Consider the following 21,372-nt stretch of genomic DNA (forward strand, 5'->3'; position numbering starts at 1 on the left):
TGCCATAAACCCCTGGCTGCCTGTTAGAAAAGTGCAGAGCCTGCGATAAGGCTCTGGGATAAATAGTTCTTGGAGCATGAAGGAGTCAGGACCACAAAGGAACCAGGACTGAAGAGAAGGTTTCAATGTGTGTCTTTATATTCGCCTGCCTCTCTCCTTTGTTCTGTTCTTTTTTAAACAGCCCAGGATCCAACCACTAGATTCCCATACATTTGCCTCTAAGATTGGCTACAGTTGTTTTTCTAATGCTACATATGCACGCGCGTGTGTGTGTGTGTGTGTGTGTGTGTGTGTGCAGGGGATGGACTTAGGGAGTGGCTGATTTGGCTAGAGTCTAAGTCACTCTCTCCTGTGGAGGTGGGGTTTGGGATGTGCCTAGAGCCTTGTACATCTACCTCATTGTGGTGCATCCAGGCAAAGTGGATTTGCAATTGGGAGTTCAGAAGGCTCTTGCCGCTTGGCAGTTAACTGTTTTGGGGGCTTTGACTGAACTCAACCTCTCACAGTTCCACTTTGGCCCTTCAGTCCCACAATTCCCCTTTCTCTTTTTTATAGCAGAGAGGTGTCATCAAAACATTGGATTTCTAAGTTGAGGACACTTTGGTACTGGACTAAAACCAAATAGGTGGTGATTTTTGTGATGTTGCTCATTTGCTGTTTAGGAATTGGATGAGGCAGGGTGCTAGGAGGAGCAGGGCTCCTATAGCTAGTATGGGGCCAAGGATAAGAAGAACCCAAGCGACCAAGCGGTTAGAGTACGAAGGGGAAAGGGTTAGGAGGACAAAGGATCTTTGAACAAAGTGATTGTCCCATGGGTATACAAATCAACATCGATATTGAACAATATTTGACTAATCTGGTTAGACATCATGTCTTCCTTGCTATCCTATAATTTCCCCCACATTCAGCAGATGTTTGGCTTTGACAAGAAATGTTATGTACAGCGGGAAGGTCTCAAGTCTGTCTTCTGTGGGTCTCTGCAGTTGTCTGTAGATCTCAGCATGTTGTCTTGGGGGTCGTCAGTCAGATGGGGTGTCTGGAGCAAGGCAGCTTTGTTGTCCCAGGTGGGTCTGAGGAGATAGCATTCAGTCTTGGGTCAGTCTATGGGAGTAGTACTGTAGCAAACCTTTGGAGGTGATCACAGCAGAGGAGCAGAGCCCCAAAAGGGAGGGTTCTGCTTAGGGGGGTTAGCCTGTGATGGTTTGCTTGGGAGTACATCATGGTCTGTTGTTATGATCCTAGAAAAGCAAGAGTGTTAGAGATATTCTGTCTTGGAAGACATCCTTTAAGTCAGCTTTGGATGGCTGAGGAAGAGAATTTTCTGTTAATTATTTATCTGGGACAGGCAGTAACAGCTTGTCTATCAAAGGAAGCTTGTTGTTGTTTAGTAATTCAGTAATGGCTATCAGTATAGTTGGTTTGGCCTGTGGAAATAGATTAACAATGGACAACTTTTGGACATAAATCATGAATTCTAGAAAAAATGAACTTTTAAGTAAAGAGGCATGAGGATTTTTGGGCTGAGAAGCACGAACATTGCCTTGAGTGTTTCTGTTGAAGACAACAAGCAGAGAAACAAAGATTAACACTTTTTGGTCCTTAGGTGTGTTTTTCTACTGTCTTTGGCTGGTCTAGGTGCAGAGGTTGGAGAGGACATTCTCTACTTGTGTATTTTGGCAGACTGGTCTGGTTTCCCACTATTTTTCTTCTAAATTCTAAATATAGAATGTGAGGAGATGAAAGGACAACTTCTAATGAAAGCTCTAAGAGAAAATAGTCTTGGTCACAGTCAGGGATAGAGGGAGTAAAAAGCAGTCGTTGGAGTAGTGATGGGGGAGTCCCGCGTCCTAGTCCTGCCTTTCCAAGCAGAGGTGCTTGTGGAGGAGCAGATGCAAGATATTTTACTATGGCTGCTGGGTGGGCATGGGGCGAGAAGAAGCCGCGAGACCCCGCACAAAAGGTGGAGAAGCAAAGTCTGTGCTGTGGGAACAGGGGACCGGAGCTGTCAAGTTCTCAGGCTCCGGGACACCCAGGCGCCTCTGGATATTGCCAAAGAACTGAGAATGAAATGAGGACCCATGAGCAGGGCTGAGAAGGGGGAAAGGGGAACTCTGGAGAACCCAAGAGCAGAGCCAAGATGGTGAAAGGGGAACTCTGGCACCCATGACCTGTAGGCTCTTTGTTTAGCAGTAGCCCCGTCTAGGAATATAGAGAAGACTTCTTAGGTAAAAGCTTTCCTACAGGTCCTGGTAACAGGTCCAGATAAAGAGAAATGGTCTCTGAGTTTAAGATGTAAACTGTCAAGGCAGAAAGTGAATGAGTAAAACCTTATCCTGACTTTACAGGATGGGCCTGAGACTTACAAAAAAATCCTTTAGTAAGGAGGAGTGTCTGGGAACAATGTATAATTGGCTATGTTTTTAGGCCTTTAGAATTGGGGGTGACTTGGGGTAGGGTTTTGTAAATTTTCTTGGGTATTACATTCTTTCAGTTGGTTCCTTTCTGTTTGGCTGGTGAGGACTACCTTTGGAAGATATCTCTTCCTAGAAGATTAGTGGCTACCTGAGGCACTAAAGGGCATATGAGACCTGTGGTTCCATCTGGATCTTCCCACTTATCTGCCTGTTTAGTGATGAGAGCATTTGAGGTGCCCCCTATGCCGAGGAGCTGGGGTCCAGAGATCAGTTGCCAGCCATTTGAGATCTCTTGCTGTCTTAAAACTTTCCTGTCTGCTCCAGTGTCAATAGGCACTTGAATAGTTTGTTGTCTGTTTTAATGCTCAAATTAGGGTGAGAGCTTTCTGAGATGCTGGATACCCATAAGACTTCTAGGGGGTTATCTGTCCCTCTTTCTGTCAGGGCTCCAGTGGTGTAACATCCTTATCATATGTAAACATTGGTTCAGGGAGTGAAGAAGGACAAGTATCTCTCCAGTCTTGGCAGGTATTTAGGCTGCCAAATGGCTCTGCAGAAGACATTTTGTCCAGGGTGCATGAATGCCATCCTCTTTTAACTGCTTGCCTAAGTTCTTTTAAATCTGAAGCTTGTTGTGGATACCAATTTAGTGATTCAGCTTGATTTGTATTAATATTTATAGGGATTGATTGTTGTTTCCTGCTATTATTGTTAATGGAGATAGAATTGTTTGTGTTTCTCTTATTTGGAGTTTGTTGCAGGGAGATTAATTTCTTGCTCTTCCTAGGGTGAAGTTTCCCTCTTTATGGTAGAGGTTTCTATGTATTATCCTTTGTCAGGCTGGATTGGTGGATGGATATTGTGTAAATTTGCTTTTGTCCTCGAATATCTTGGTTTCTTTATCTATGGTAACTGAGAGTTTTGCTGGACATGGTAACCTGGGCTTGCATTTGTGTCCTCTTAAGGTCTGAAGGACATTAGTCCCAAATCTTTTAGTTTTCATTGTCTCTGTTGAAAAGTCTGGTGTAATTCTGATTGGTCTGCATTCATATGTTACCTACTTTTTTTTTTCTCCCTGCTTTTAGTATTATTTCTTTGTTTTGAATATTTATTGTTTTGACTATTGTGTGTTGGAAACAATTTCTTTTCTGGTCCAATTTATTTGGGGTTATGAAGGCCTCTTACATGTTCATGGTTATCTCTTTCTTTAACCTGGGGAAGTTTTCTTCTGTAATTTTGTTGAAGATATTTACTGGAACTTTTAGTTGGGAATCTGCTCTTTTCTACATCTATTATCCTTAGATTTTGTCTTCTCATTCTGTCCTAGATCTTCTGGATGTTTTGGTTTAGAATCTTTTTGATTTTTGTATTTTCTCTAACTGTTGTGTTAATCCTTTCTATGGTATCTTCTGCCCCTAAGATTTTCTCTTCAATCTCTTGTATTTTGTTCATGATGCTTGCATCTGTGACTCCTTATGTCTTTCCCAAGTTTTCCAACTTCAGGATTGCCTTTTATTGAGATTTCTTTATTGTTTCTATTTCTGTTTTCAGTTCCTCCAACAATTTGTTCATGCTTTCCTATATCTCTTTATGTGAATTTTTTCTTGTGTGTGTGTGTGTGTGTGTGTGTGTTTCTTCTGTAAGGGCTTCAACCCATTTGTGTGTATTCTCCTGGCTTTTCTTTACTTCTTTAAGTGTGTTATTTATGTGCTTCTTGAGGCTCTCAATCCTCATCATGAAGAATGATTTTAAGGGTATAAATCTTGTTTTTCTAGTCAGTTGGGATATCCACTATTTAGCTGTGGCAGGAGAACTGGGTTCTGATATTGCCAGGTTGCTTGGTTTCCATTAGATTCTTGCATTTGCTTCTTGCCATCTTATTATGGGTTCTGCTAGGTGATCTTGTTTTCTCTGACTGGAACTTGTCTGGACTGTGGGACCATGGCCTCTGGAGGGAGAGTGCTCCTGTGTGCTCCGCTCTTTGGGTAGGTGCTTGTTCCAATGGCAGTGCCGGGTCCTGATGCAAGTGAGCCAGGTTTGTTCTTGGACAGGAAGAATCTGTTCCCAGACAGCGCTGTTACCTGGGCACTGAGAGTTCTGGGTGGCCTCTCCCAGAATACTCAGTGAGGAGGGAGAGTAGATTTGCCCCTGAGTTCAGGAGTGAGAACCCACCTGCATCTCTTCCAGGTGCCCAGAAACCTGTGATCAAGCCTCCAGTCTGGATGAAACTGGGCCAGCTCTGGCCTTGGGGAGGAAGTGTCTGTTCCCAGGCAGCACTGCTACCTGGGTCCTGAGAGTCCCTGGTGGCCTCTCCTGGGATAGACAGTGAAGAGAAAGTACAGCCTCATCTCTGGGCTCAGGAGTGAGAGCCCTCCTGAGGCTCTTCAGGGTGCCCTGCAACCTCTGGGCAGGCTGCCAGTCCTGATGAAACTGGACCTTGGGCCAGAAGTGGCTGTGAATTTTGATAGGGATGATGTGGAGAGTATTATATGCATCCATAACAGGCTAGGACAGTTGCCCAGTCATTCCTTGAGAGAACCAATTGACAAAGCTATTCTGACTTTCCCATAGGTACTATGATGTACACCTGCAAGCATCATATATAAACATATACAAAAAATAAATTATATCATCTTTACCCAAAATTGATTTTTGTAAGAATAATTTTATCACAGCCTCATAATTGAAACTAAACCACATACACATTGTTTTTTAAGTATATTTTTTCATAGTTTTTTTTCTATTGGATATTTTATGTATTTACATTTCAGATGTTATCCCCTATTCCTGTTTCCCCTCTGAAACCCTCTTATCCCATCTGCTCACACCCTGTTTTTATGAGGGTGTTCCATCTCCCACCCATCCACTTCTGCCTCATTGTTCTAGCATTCCCCAACATTGAGGAATCCAGCCTTTCCAACATTGATATGCTTGTTTATATTACAATAATCATGTAGCTTTTAAAAACATCCTTAAAGACAATGATTGAGGCATTGTTAAAATAAAAGATGTAGGTTAGCTTTGGGTGGTAAGGTCTTCCAAATATTATCATTTTTAATGAATGCCTTAGTTTTAATGCTAGATCTGATGTGAATCAGAAGGAATGAAAGGAGATGTTTTTAGATAATCCAGAAGTTCCTCCACTCGCTTGAATATTTTATTACTGTTACTATGTGTAAAGTTGTGATACTCTTACATTTTTCTTTTCCATAAGCCTTTTCTTCTCTCCTAAAGGTTGGCCAACTGCTCCCTCAGTGAGAAATGTTGGGACTATCTGTCTGATGTTCTTCGGCGTAACAAAACACTGAGGTATTTAGACATCAGCTATAATGATCTGAATGATAATGGACTGAAGATTCTCTGTAAGGCTCTGACTCTCCCAGACTGTGTCCTGAAGTCACTACGGTAGGTTTCTTTGAGCTTGGTCTTGAAGGCCCTCTAAGACTATGTAATGTAAAGTCACTAATCTCTGGTTCTTGAAGATCCTTTGCTGTGGACAGATCTGTGCCTCAATCTTTGTCATGGTTTTGGTATGCCGTGGGCAGCTGCTCAGGATATAAACACAAGAACTAAATTAGAAAGCAGAGCATAGAAACAGAAACAGGGTCTAGGATATAACCGATCAGCCCACACAAAAATGGTCCACATTTTCTCCTTAGACAACAACATTCCAGAGATCCCACAATATCCCAAAACAGTGGCGCCATCTGTGGAATAATTCTTTAAATACAGGAGCCTGTAGAAAACATTTCATGTCTTCTACAAAGAAAGAGTAAGACATGGAAAAGGGATCCTGAAATACATGTGAATTGATTAGTGTGCCTGAAAATTCAAGTATCAGTAATCAAAAGAAAAATGACAAAATACTATATTTCAAATTGTAAAGTAAAGAGGTTTGGGGGAAATTTAATGTGGTTGTCGGTTTTATCCTGCCCAAGTGTATTAGTATTCCAGGATCTAATGGCCTTATATGACAAATTCAGATGTGTTCTATTTGGGAGAATACTGTTGCCTAATCTGTTGTGAAGTCTCATATTTAAAAAAAATTTTTGTCATGTCCTGAAAGGTGATAAGGGATAAAATGCAAACCCAATGTAGAATGTGTTTTCCTTCTAAAGATATCTTTCTAAAACCCACTGTGGTATCATATTAGATATATTATAAAAACAGTAAAACTATCTGTGGTTCCCAAGCGCTATAGAGAGCAAGGGAAAATATTTTAAAAGTATAAACCACTTGAAGTGTCTAAACATACTGACTATGTAATTTAAAATCCACTGGGAGAGCAAAAATCAGTTTTCTCTAATGGAATAAAACTTAGTTTAAAACACACATGTTAAGAAAGGGTCCATAATCAGGAATTGTCTTACTTAGTCTTTTACTGCTGTTTACAGACACCATGACCAAGGAAATTCTTATAAGGACATCATTTAATTGGGGCTTGCTTACAGGTTCAGAGTTTCAGACCATTATCATGAAGCCAAGAACATGTCAACATATAGGCAGGCATGGTGTAGGCAGAAATAAGGCCTCTACATTGTCATCTGAAGACTGCTAGTGGAACACTAACTTCCAGGCACCTGGAAAGTGGATCTGATAGCCCACACCCACAGTGACACACATACTCCAAGGAGGCCACACCTCCAAATAGTGTCACTCCCTGGTCTAGCATATACAAACCATAACAGAAATAGTTGGACAACACAAAATGGAGTCTGCTTTCTGTGCTTTACTCAGTTGGTGTTTTGTTTAACCAAACTAGGCTAGAATGAGATGCCATGTCCTCGTTCTTCCCTTAATGTAAAGTGTAACCTTGGAAGATCAACAGTAGATCCTCCTACACTGCTTCTGCACTTTTGGGTTTCCCATAGTGCCCCACTCCATTTTCATATGAGTTTCCTGTATTCATTTATTGCTGAACAATACTATTTCACATATTATTATTTTAACTTTTCCAAAGAGTGTTTTTACTTCAACTAATGTGTGTGTGTATGTGCGTGTGCACATATACTCATGCAATACTGAACCTTTTTGAATGCAAGTTCCTGTAGGAGACTCAAGAGTGAGCGCCTGGAACTGAAATTACAGGAGCTTACAAGCTGACTGTCATAGATTCTGACAACCAAACATGAGTCTTCTGCAAGAAAAATGGCTCTTAAACTCTCAGCCTCCTCTTCAACACCCTTTGTAAACTTTCATCGCTGTGTAGTGTAGCTGATCTTATACAGCATTTTAAATATCTAAGCATGCCTGATTTACTCAGATTTTGTTGTCTGTTGACCATGGAGAAAATGCTGTTTTCTGAATCTGAGTGTTGTCTTTAGTTTCAGGCATCATTGAGCCTTGGAGATGCTTCCTCTTCAGAACTGGGAGTAACTGCTGAACTGTGTTTTTTATCTTCCAGTATGACAGATTGTCGCATCACCTCTAATGGCTGCCAAGACCTGGCTGAAGTCCTGAAGAACAACCAAAACCTAAGTTATCTATTTCTTTCAAACAATAAGCTAGGAGACGCTGGTGTGAAGCTGCTATGTGATGGTCTAAAACATCCCAACTGTCGATTAATTAATCTTAAGTGGGTGTCAACAATGTTTTAGCTATGCTTTTGAGGGTGGCAAAAGGTGGTCGATTAATGTGCAGGAAAAAAAAAGAAATTAAAACTCTATAGGGGTGAGAGAGATGGCGTAGTATTTAAGAGCACCGGCTACTTTTCCAGAGGAACCAGGTTCAATTCCCAGCACTTATGTGGCAGTTCACACCCTTCTATGACTCCAGTTTCAGGGTACCCACTACCTTTATACATACATACATACATACATACATACATACATACATGCATACATACATGCATACATGCATACATACATACATGCATACATGCATGCATACATGCATACATGCATGCATGCATACATACATGCATACATACATACATACATGCATGCATACATGCATACATACATGCATACATACATACATGCATACATACATACATACATACATGCATGCATACATGCATACATACATACATAAATACATACATGCATGCATACATACATACATGCATGCATACATACATACATACATGCATGCATGCATGCATGCATACATACATACATAAATACATACATACATGCATGCATACATACATACATGCATGCATGCATGCATGCATACATACATACATACATGCATGCATGCATACATACGTACATACATTCATGCATGCATGCATACATACATACATACATGCATACATACATGCATACATACATGCATACATACATGCATACATGCATACATACATACATACATGCATACATACATACATACATACATACATGCATGCATACATACATACATACATACATGCATGCATACATACATACATGCATACATACATACATACATACATACATACATGCATACATACATACATACATGCATACATACATACATACATACATGCATGCATACATACATACATGCATGCATACATACATACATAAATACATACATACATGCATGCATACATACATACATGCATGCATACATACATACATACATGCATGCATGCATGCATACATACATACATACATGCATGCATGCATACATACGTACATACATTCATTCATGCATGCATGCATACATACATACATACATGCATACATACATACATACATACATGCATACATACATGCATACATGCATACATGCATGCATACATGCATACATGCATGCATACATGCATACATGCATGCATACATGCATACATGCATGCATACATGCATACATGCATGCATACATGCATACATGCATGCATACATGCATACATACATACATGCATGCATACATACATACATGCATACATACATACATACATACATACATACATGCATACATACATACATACATGCATACATACATACATACATACATACATGCATGCATACATACATACATTCATTCATTCATTCATGCATGCATGCATACATAGATACATGCATGCATACATAGATACATACATGTAGGCAAAATAGCAATGCTCATAAAGTAAAATAATTTAACTTCTATAAAGACAATATAGCAGTTAACAGTGTTTGAATTAATAAGCCACTTCACAGCTTCAAGCCCAAAAAGCTGTGCATTTTTATTATTGTCTGATTGCTAATCTCACCAGGCATGACATATCTGGACTGAATGGCTGAAGAAAAAGTAAATATACATATGGTTGGAAAGATGCATGGATACACAGGTGGATGCCAAGAAGGATGAATGAATGTATACATGGCAGGATAACTGATGGTTGCATGCAAGGAATAGATGTTTATTACATGGATGATGGATATTTGGTTGGATGAGTGCAGAGATGTTTGGATGGATGCATGGGTGGATGTGTGAGTGATTGATGGTTGCAAGAATAGATATATGGTTGTCATCATGGATGGAAGCCTGCATTGGATGGGAGTATATGTGGATACTGGAAGCATGCAGAGATGGTTGGATGGACACATGGATGGTTGGATGTCCACTGGAGATGACAGGAATGACTAGATCACAACTCTTTGACTTATTTCAGTGGACAAAGTGATGTGACAACTGCTTTGGCTGCCATGACAAAAATAGATTGAATGGGTCCTCTAATATGGATTTATTGATAAACACAATAGTAGATGGTAGAAGTGAGATTATGCTGTCATCAGGGATGGATCATTTAGAGGCCCAAGGCAAGGAGTATATTCCAGGCTTTTTTCATTGACATAAAGTTGGTTGTCTTCTCCCTGTGTCCTCACAGGTATACAAATTTGGATCCAAACCAGTTGTCCTCATTTTAACGCTTTCCTCTGAAAAGATTCTCTCTCAAAGTTCCATCTCATGGACCTGTGGATTAATCCCTCAACAGATGAATTGTGTAGCACATGGTTTAGCCAATAGCAAAATGATTGATTCTCAATGCTTCAAATCAAAATGTACCAAGGTGTTTGAGGTGTAGGCTCAGAACTCACCAACCCTGGTCCCTTGTTTCACTGTATTACAACTCGAGGTCCAATTTCATCCCAGGTTCTAGGGCCAGGGAAGCAGAGGATCAGTGCTATGTCACCATCAACCTGGATACTCAGAATGAGCAATTGTGGTCACATTTGCCAAGGAAAGTAAAAGTTTATGTTTCAAACCCTGGGTTTTCAAGAGACTGTCCTCAGAAGGCATAAAGTGTGCCTATAATAACTGATTAACTTCCTACAAATATTCTCACCCTGACATAGAGCTGTTCCTTTGTGTTGTAGGTTGATAAACTGCGAGATAACTGGTGCCAGTATTGAAGACCTTTCTTCTGTTTTTCTCCAGTCCACTACCCTACATAGCATTAACCTGTGTGGGAATGCCTGTGAAATGGGTGGACCTGGATAGGCTTTCTTTCTGAGGTTGTGAAACAGCATAATTGTCCCCTTCATGCACTAGGGTGATATGATAGGTACTTATGGACAAGAAGGGATTATTTAAGATCTAAAATCTGAAGCTAATAATATGTTCGTTGAAGATAGAAATACAAGCTGGGGAGAATATGTGTCAAAAAAGCATAAGGATCAGAGTTGCCAAGGAACTACTTAAAAAACCAAGGCATGGGTTCAAAATTGTAACCCAGTACTGGAGAGGCAAATACCAGAAGATATTAATGTTCACTGGGGAGTGAGTGTAGTCAAATTGGTGATTTCCAGAACAAATCAGTAACTCCATATGACAAATAGAATGATACCTGAGGTTGGTCTCTGGCCTCTTCCTGTTTAAACACATACAAATACCCCAAATGAAAGTATCTCAGTAATAAGGTGGTTGGTCTTGCCCACAATAATCCTGTAACTGCTGCACCAGTAAGCATACCTTCTCAAGAATCCCCACATCTCACTGAGGGACTATGGTCAGTTAATTGATGATTGAGGTGGTAGCAGTAAAAGATTTTTAAAATTTAAATTAAAAATAAAGTCAAATAGTATTTTCTCACTGGGTTGGAATGGTTGCAGAATGTTAGAATAAGTATAAAGTCCTTTATTGTCCTATGATTGGTGAGTGCCCAGGTACTGGTGATAGTACTATCATAAGGATAATAGATAAATAAAGTTGTAAATGTAACTTTGTTTATGCAGATAGTTCTGACGTAAGGTCATTTGGATCTATAATATGAAGACATACTACCCAGTAGTTCACTTTTTCTTACAATTCAGTGGCCATTAACTACATGAGATAACATTTTAACTTTTCAATTTTTAAATATAAAACAATCCTTGTATTCAGTGATTTGTTTTTTGCTCACCTAGAGCCTAATATGAGTGCTCAAAGAATATTTAAGGTATGCTGAGTCAGCTAGAGTGGTCTGTTAGTAGATGAAGTTTTATATTGTGCATTTGTCATATGAGCATGCGATCCAGAGTATTTTTATAAGCATAAGATATTTCATATGTATAATAAATAGTATATAACACTATTTTTAAAAATCTCCAGCATTTATCTCTGCAGGTTATCTTCCCCTCTAGGGTCTTGAAACCCATATGAGATCAAGGATTTTTCATGAAATTATGTGGGTTCAGATGCACATATGTGTATGGATTATGTACACAAGTGTGGAAACCAGAGAACAGCTGCTCATGGCCATATGTCATCAGCTGCCCTCCATCTCAGTTACTTTTGAGATGCGAACTCTCAGTGGAACCCAGGACTAATGAATTCTGTAAGGCTGGTTAGCCAGCAGGCGCTAGGAACCTGTCAGTCTCTGCTTCATTGGTCCTTGGAGTGCAGTCATATCCACTATTTCCAGGTTTTATGTGGCTGTTGAGAATTAGCCTCAGGTCCTCATGCTTGTTCACTTCACTGGGAGAGCCATCCTCCCTGGCCCTCAAGATCAGTGTCATTTTAGGTAGGTGCTCAGCTACTCATTCCTAGAAAAGGAAGGCCCTATAAGTGTGTCCAATATTTTGACATTACAAAGTGGCTCACACACACACACACACACACACACACACACACACACACACACACACAGTTCACACTAATAAACTGTGTTGTTGGTTTACAAAAATGTTATTGCTATGGGTAAACATACTTTTGTTCTAGATCCTTTTATATCTACAATCTTTTGTACGTGGCCCATGAGTCTCTGGTAAAAATCTCTATCCGATATTGGATTATAATATATATACCTCTAGTTGTCTCTTCTGGAAGAAGACACAAGCTCCTTAAGATTTACTCTTGCAAATTTCCCTGATCCCTGAAAAGGCTAAACACCTGCACAAGATTAATTTCTTACTTGGTGTTGGTTGGAGGCTGAGAGGGTACCAAGCTGGAGGGGATAAACAACAAAGTAGAAAGAGGTGAGTTGTCTGAGTCTGCTAGTTCTGTTTGTTTCCAATTCAGCCATGATTACTCTGTACCCTGGGGCAAGGTATTGATTCCTCAAATTTGATCTGCAAAGTAAGAATCATTATTTGACATGAGATATTATAATATATAGGTGTCAGATAATGTTTTTTGATCTTACAAAATGAGGTATGATCTTTTGTTTCTTCTTGTCCTCTTACACCACACTGGAAAATCTCAGACAGACAGACATAGACTATAAGTAATATATGACTTAGGAGCATTGTTCATTCCTATAGGACAATGCTCCTTAAAACATAAAACAACACATAATGGTTTGAATGAACATGTCTCTCACATACTCAGATGTTTGAGTAACTGAACTACACTTGATATTGCTATTTGGTATGTTTTGAAGGTGTGATCTTGCTATACAATTCTCAGTAATCTTGTCTGCTTCATGATTTGCTTCAAGCTGAGGCTCAGCTTTCTGCTCCTGCTGCCACTCTTACCTGTGTCCATGGTGATAAATTCTTATCAGCTGGATCCATAGATGGCTTTTTTATAGAAATATACCATTCCTACTATAAGTTGCCTTGGTGATAGTGTCCTAGTCAATAATAGGAAAGCAGTTAATACAGAGCAAAAATAGAAACAGGAACTCTCTCTCTCTCTCTCTCTCTCTCTCTCTCTCTCTCTCTCTCTCTCTGTGTGTGTGTGTGTGTGTGTGTGTGTGTGTGTGTGTATTTGAGTATGCACATGCATGAGAACAATTAGCAAAACTGGTAAGATTAGACTAAGATTTTGGAAAGAATTATTGTTTGGGGTTTGAACAAAATAACAAATAACATTACCAAGCCTTTTCCAAGTCTTCTATGGAAAACACTAAGGCTTAGTTGGAATCAGTGGTATCGTACCACCATTATGAATATTGACATGAAACTGAAATTGACCATAGGTTGAGTGTAAAATTTATAGCACAGAGGTAAAAGCAGAATCTGCAAAGTAGCTCAGTCAATATTTTTGCAGCAAAAGTAGGACATGGGTTCAGATCTTCAGCATCTACATAAAAATGTTGATTGTGGTGTCATATGTCTGTAACCTTAGGGTCAGGGAGAAGGGTGGGGCCAGGAGGCTGCCTTAAGGCCAACCAGTCTATGAATGGCAGGTTCATTATGAGACAGTGTCTCCAAAATATATGGTAGAAAACAGTTGACAACTCCTGATATTGATCTCTCATAGGCACACACATGCACACACAGAAAAACACACACACATGCACACACACAAACATATACACAATTACCAACAAATTATAATTGTGCCTTAATTTAAAATTTGTATGTGTATTTGGAAATTGCCTGCATGAATTTTCTGGCTTATATGCCAGAAGATAGTAAGAGATGCCCATCTAGAACAGAAGTTAAAGATTGAGTAAACTGAAGAATAGGGAACTAAACCTGGGTCCTCTACAAGTATAACCCATGCTCCTAATCACTGGGGATCTCTCCAGTCTGTGTTTTATGAAAGAGTCTGGAAGTTAAACAGGTGTCAGCATGTTATTTTATAGCACATATTTATATAGATATGTCATTGTGTTAGAGGAAACATCAGCATCTCCTGAACTTGGCCTTAGAAAAAATTCTGAAAGGAAAATGAGAATTTAGAAAGCACAGAAGGAAGGGTAAGGGTCTAGAAGGATGCTTCCTCAGTTAAGAGTATTTGCTTCTCTCACAGAGGATTCTGGGCAGTTCCCAGCACCCAGCATGGCAGCTTTAACTGCTGTAACACTGGTTTCAGGAGATCTGGTTACTGACTCCCACAGACCACCTGCACACCTGTGGTAAAAATAAACTCACATAGCCACACACTCATAAAAAGTAAAGACTTTAAATCATAAGCATGAATTCATTAATGCTGTTTATGTTTTCTTTTTACGTCTTTCTAGACTGTGAATTACTGATTTTGATAATGAATCCCAGGCCTTCCTTTCTGCTGAGAAAAGGAAAAGTCGCATCTTGTGCGTCAGAAGCAGTTTGTAACCAGAAGCAGAAAACAAGTGTGCACATCATAATGCAGAAACATAAACCATGGGTGTATCTGTCCTCAATTCTTCTGAAGGAAAGTGAGGAGGATCTTTATTGTGTCCCATTGTATAATAAATTATAGATCACTAACATTTCAATGAAATAGTATATTTTTTACCTCATTCAGATGTGTTTGGAAGATAGATGTGGCGTTTTGTTTGCACTACAGTTTCAGACAGTCCATTCAATGACAATTATGCTAAAATGACCTCTTATAATGACATTTCCCCCACACTGGGTTCTTAAGCACCCAAATAAAGTGTTAAATATTTTTAAGTAGTGCTTTAGAATCTCTAGCAGGAGTTTTGCCTTTTGTTAGATTAATGCATAATTAGAGTAGGCCTAGGCAATAATGTTACCCTGAAAGTTTGTTGGGGAAGTTTTAATTAACTTTGCATAAGACACCCTTATCAGAGGCCTGAGAAAAGACACCAAGATAATGAAAATTGGTGAAGTTTTGTGTTAAAGAGTAACTTAGGCATTATCCAAATCTACTGTATTTTCATTTCAAATATTAATGCCTCATAAGTGTGTGTGTGTGTGTGTGTGTGTGTGTGTGTGTGTGTGTGTGTGTGTGTGTGAGTCCATGAGCATAGGTAACGACAATGGCCACAAGTGGACCTCTGATACATGGGAGTTGGAGTTTCACGCAGTTATGTGGTGTCTGCCATAGTTATTTGGCAGTGAACTTATGTCCTGCAAGAACAGTCTATGAGCTTAAGTGCTGGGCCAATAGCCTATCTTGCCTTACAAAGAGAATGGTAATACTGAGATCCTGAGGAAGACTGATCTAACTTGATTCTTAGTCCTACTAGCAATCAAGTTAAGGGTTATTCTCTTCTGCTTCTTTATCTAGACATTTAAAAAGCACAGTTTATTATTTAAAAAAAAACACACTTTTATCATTCCTTTGAGAATTTCACAGCATGTACTTTGATCATATTTTCTCCCCGCCCCCCTGTACTTAACTCTTCCCAGATCCATCTTTCTCTTTCCACCCAACTTTGTGTCATCCCTTGCTTTAGCATCAATGTGTGTTATCCAAGAATACATGTGGAATTTTACCAGAGGATGGCCAAGGGCAATTCTTAAAGAAAATTGACCCATCCTCCCAGAAGCTGACAGTTACAGCTCAACAGATAGGAGTGGAATTTTCATGCCCATCTCAACTTTCCATGAGGGGAATTTGGTTTTACTTTAGGATTAAATAGGCCTTTTTCATGTAAAAAGCATGTTTTTATGGAAGTCACTCATTTCAAAGGTGATGGTAAACATTCAGCCTGCTCATTTTAAATCTCCCAGTATCCTGGGAAAAGAATAAAAAAAAAAAAAAAAAAAAAAAGGGACTGCTTGCATATCTAAAAGTGTGGCTTTACCCAGTTGTGGGTTCACAACCACCTTAATTATGAGCAGAGCAGACCAGCAAAAAAGGTCTCCAAAAGATAATTTTGAATTCAGATGCAGTTTTTCATTCTTGTCTCAAAAAAGATTAAGAAATACAATTTGATTGTCAGTTAAAACAAAACTGAGTCCCATTGTCAGCAGGAAGCAGTCATAATAATTACAGCCTTTTTCTCATTTATAATCAATCAACAGAAGGCTAGGACTGGTGTCGGGGGCACAAAAGCCCATATTTTACATCAAAGCAATGTTCTCTCAGAGTCCCTCAGTCCCTACCTGGCATACCCTGAGCCCAACCTTGACATGCCAGTCCAGAGGATGGGCTGCCCTTCCCCTAGAAATCTTACCTGTATATTCCAGACATTGTAGTCTCTAGCTCCCTTCTCCTTCTCTCCTCTCTCTGCTACTGTGTGCCCTTTTTCTTTTTCTATCTCCCCCTCTTCAGGTGGTAACTCCCCTGGCCTCAATTTCTGGGGCTAGTAAACTCACCACAGAGCAGTTTCCCAATGAACTTGTCTTTAATATAATCTCATCTGCCTTGAATAAGCTCATCTCACTAGAGGCAGAGAGCAATGCCCTTCTGGACTGCACATCTGAAATTTTAGAAGAAAATGGAAAAAAAAAAAAAAAAAAAAAAAACAGAAACCATACCCAAAAAATGTTGACAGCCAAAAGCAATCTCTGGGCTCAAAGCAATAAAATAGAAATAATGAGATTGTGGCTTTTTAAAGGCAAATGATGAATCAGAAAATAAACCTGTTATATAGTAACATATACCTGGATATGAATTTTAAATAAATAATGTCTAAGCTATAATCTACAGAAACAAAGGCTGAGAATAAAGGAAAATACTAAAGAAGACACATGTCCCTGGGAGAAGAAAATAGATTTAAAAGATGGACTGGAGCCAGGTGGAGAGAAAGAAAATGGTTAGGAGGTTCAGGTGAAAAGTAGGAGGGGAGATGGTTTGAGGGAGGGAATGAGAGGAGAGAATTTAAGGGATTTTGATGGCAATATGGCAATCTAGTTCAGTAGAAACGTGCTGTTTTATCAGAATGCAATCCTGCTGAAGTCTCCAAATAATGAAAAAGGAACCTCTACTGGCCATCTTATTCCCCAAACAAAATATCCAGTACTCAGACTGAGTTTCATCCCATTGAGTTGTTAGCCAAAAAGTCCCATGGAAATCCACAAACATACAAGGTTATTGTGAGAAAATAGAATACTCTCCACAAAGGGAAAAAAGGATCCCACTGATGTAGCCATCACACACACACAGAGGTTACTGAACAATGTGAGATCAAACTGGTGTATACGATACCAAATGTTATTCTGCAGTGTACCAAATGAGAAAAGTAAACATCAACCTATGCACAAAACCTGTGATCTATCTGTGGGGCTGCCCGAACTTTGTTTCTGCCACTGCTGTGAGATGCCAGGCTGGCCAAGCCAGCAGGGGACTGGCTAGGTGCCAAGGGGTTCAGGAAAGTTTCTGGTGACTGGCAGCAAATTCAAGAGAGCAGATCTTTTTCCAGCAGCAGTGTTACAGATCTTATGACAAAAGCTTTCAGACAATGGAATAATTCCTGCACACCTTTAATTTTGGACAGGTCGCATATACATAGTTTGGGGATGGTTCAGAGTCTGACAACAGGTACTTCCTATTGGCTTGGTCTGAAGGCTTGGGATACCTCATCTACATATTTGGGATTGTGGTTCTGCTTGTTTTGAGCCTACCTTAAGTGTAATCATGTCCTCACCTTAGGAGGAAGGTCCAGGGGCCTGACTGTTCTGTCCTGAGCCTACATCATGTCCTTACCTGCAGAGGAGTGACTTGTGGGGTGACTGATCTGGCTTGAGTCTATGTCACATCGTCTCCTGTGGAAGAGAGACTTGGGGTGTGACCTGTGCTACCTGACAGGGGACTATAGGGACTGGAGCTTCATGTTGGGGGGGGGGGTGACAGTAGGGCAATGAAGGCACAGACATTGCAGGGGTAAGCAGTCATTGTCTGATTTGAAGTCTAACACCATGATTTGGAATCCATACCTGATATTGCTTGGTAGAACAAAATCCAGTCTGCATAACCCAGGGACTTAAGATGTCCCTTCAAATCTCTCTGTTCAGAGGTCAGGGATCCATCAGAGGAGAATGCAGGAAGAAGTGGGGAGATGGAGGTGACAGAGGATATCAAGAGACAATGACCATCTATAAAAAGCTCATATGAACTCACTAAGGCTGAATCAGCAATCACAGGACTTACATAATCTGGTGGAGGTTCTCTGAATATACACTATCATTTTAGTTTCATACATTTATAGCACACCTGAATGTGAAAATATGGCTGTTGTATTCTTGTGCCTTCTTTTGAGGACCTTTTATTTCTCTGCTAGCTTGTCTTCTCTAACTTCCATATGCTAGCTTCTGTTTTACATTGTCATATATTGTGTTGTTATGCTTTGTGTATTTTCACAGAGACCTGTTGTTCTTTTCTAATGAGAGACAGAAAGGGAGTGGATAAAAATGACAGAAGAGGTAGAGAGAAACTGTAAGAGGTAGAGGAAAAAGAAGTTGTATTCATATCATGTTGTATGAGAAAAGAACATGTTTAATAACAGGGCAAAGAAAAAATACTGATAACCAATGCCAAGACAACTTAAACAAATCATTCATTTTCCATCAGTTTTGGTCCAAAATGAATAATATGAATAAAAGTTTTGCCCTCAGTGGCTAGGAATGAAGCCATCCTCCCAGCCTTTGTGGAGGACTGTTGCTACAAGGTTACAAACAACCAGCTACCATTGCTTCTGGCCAAAATGCAAACAAAGGCCTTGGAAATTATCACTTAAGCAGTTTTCTGGTGCTGGTGTAGACTATAACACCTATACTGGGGTGAGTACCACCTGAATTACAAGATTATTACCAGCCATGGTTTTGGTTTGCCTTGCAGTTAGAATGCAGTACCCACAAGATATTTGTCTGTTCAGCAGTTTGGCAGTCAAGAATCTTGGATAGGATGAAAGCAACAAGAAGGGCAGATTTATGGATAGTTGGTTTACTAGCTTCCTTGCACAATAAAAAACTGTAGTATCTGTAAGGTGAAGAATACAATGAGCTAAATCCAGTATAGAAAGAGTCAACTCAAGTCATCAGTCTCTATAATGGAACATTACCCAAAAGTTCATGTTCTTGTCATATATTTTGCTATTCATTTTGATAATTGTGCACACAAAGGAAATGAAATTAATCAACATGTTCAGGACTGAGAGGAAGAAAATCAAGCAATTAATGTTCTTGGCAGATTTGTCTTTATGATGCTTCCAAAGGATTTTGTGGTACTGATAGTCATTGTCTGGAAGACCTTTAAGAGGCAGGTGGTACAAACGAACACCCTGTGGTCATACTTGATGAATCTCAGAAATGCAAGGCACAACTCCACTCATGTCCTTTATTGACTCCTTAGGGTTAAGAGTGAATAAACAATTGAGCGGTAAGAGCTATGACAGATTCCTTTTTCTTAACCAGACCAAACTGAGTCTAGATACAATGGAGTAATGACTCATAAGAACAAATGGTGCAAAAGTGGGAAAACACAGAGAAGTGAGGTGATTGATGTTCATCAGCCACCAACTGTGTCCATGAAAAAGAGATACACAGCCTCTTAAGATGGAGGTAAGTGTACAAAAGGCTAGAAAAGTAGACACCACTGTGAGGATGTTCTGAGTATCTCTGGACTCTGGGGAATTTCAGCTGGAACTGTGAGTGCTACGAATGTGTTGAACCCTCTTCTTGTGTCTGTACAGAATGACAATCACAGAGACACTTGCCAAGGCAGTAATCACAGAAAAGAAGACTTCAGGGCACACCACCAAAGCTGTATAGAGTGAGTCACTGAAATCATCACTTCCTACAAGGGAACAATACCCAAAATCTCGTGTTCTTGTCACATTTGTGCTATTCCTTTTGATAAATGTGTACAGAAAACAAATTAAGTTAATCAGCACATGCAAGACCCAGAGGAGGGAAGTGAAACAGCCAATGTACTTGGAAGCTTTGACTTTATAATACATCCAAAACGATTTCTTGGGACTGATGGTTAGGGTTTGGAAAACACTCAAGAGGCAGATGGTACATATGGGCGTACCTCGAGCAAATCCTTGAAGGAACAAGAGGAGCTTACATTCTAATTGACTCAAGAACTCCTTCAATCCCCAAATTGCCATTGTCTGGGGCACACCTATAGAGAGAATAATCACCAAGTTGGCTGCCATTAGGTTCATCAAAATCAAATCTGTGGGCTTTAATGTACATTCTCTGTAGTAAAGGACTAGATAGTAGAAGGAAAACATTCCCCAGAATTCCAGTTGCAGTTTGTGATAGGAAAATAATTCTGATTGCCAGATTCCAGAAGACCATTCTGTGATTCAGGAGTTTTCTTTACAGCATAGCCACTATGTTTCTCTGGTCAAATAAATAATGGCTACTGGTTGTAGCCTGTGGTGAATGAGGACATCTTTAATCCATGGAATTACTAAAACGATATAAGATTCTCTATACTCACAAGTACAAGGCCAACCTAGAGCACATCAAAAACAAACAAACAAACAAAAAAATTCTCATCCCAAAAATTTTGAAATGAGTTATTACTTTCATGCTTGGTACTGTAGGATGACTTAGCACCTCAGAATGCACATATTGAAAATAGGAAATATGTCAAGTTTCCTAGAATGTGCAGCACTCAGGATAATATGATACTGGCCTATGAGAAAGGAGCCAACATAAACACACAGAATATAATACTTTTCAGAAAACACACACCAAACACACACACACACACACACACACACACACACACACACACACACACACACACCAACTCCAGGAACAACCACAAAACTTAAATAAAGCACTTCTTTTTCCAACAAAATACGTTTATTTCTTATTTGGGAGTTTTACAAATTCACCCTGATCACATTCACTTTTACTTCCCACATCCACCACACTCCACTTTGACTTCACCTGAACAAAAGAATGTTTTTCAAATTGTCTTATCTGTATACTCTTTGGAGCACGGTCAGTTTTCTTTAATAAAACAATACTTAATGTATACTACACCTGAA

The 21,372-nt window shown here is 39.6% G+C and overlaps 2 pseudogenes across 2 annotated transcripts in view; one reads left to right on the top strand and one right to left on the bottom strand.

The window, feature by feature from the left end:
* The window catches only part of LOC308413684 (NACHT, LRR and PYD domains-containing protein 4A-like), a 31,761-nt pseudogene extending 20,938 nt beyond the window's left edge, over positions 1-10,823 (top strand). Inside the window, exons 5-7 of the transcript in view lie at positions 5,649-5,819; positions 7,819-7,989; positions 10,700-10,823. The product of the transcript in view is annotated as an NACHT, LRR and PYD domains-containing protein 4A-like (transcript). The remainder of the gene's footprint in view (positions 1-5,648; positions 5,820-7,818; positions 7,990-10,699) is intronic.
* Positions 10,824-19,749: 8,926 nt separating this feature from the next.
* Positions 19,750-20,668, bottom strand: LOC308413346 (vomeronasal type-1 receptor 4-like; annotated as a pseudogene). Its single transcript has one exon. The product of its transcript is annotated as a vomeronasal type-1 receptor 4-like (transcript).
* Between the last annotated feature and the right edge of the window lie 704 nt (positions 20,669-21,372).

Source organism: Micromys minutus, assembly GCF_963924665.1.
Source record: "Micromys minutus genome assembly, chromosome: 32".
Taxonomy (NCBI): Eukaryota; Metazoa; Chordata; class Mammalia; order Rodentia; family Muridae; genus Micromys; species Micromys minutus.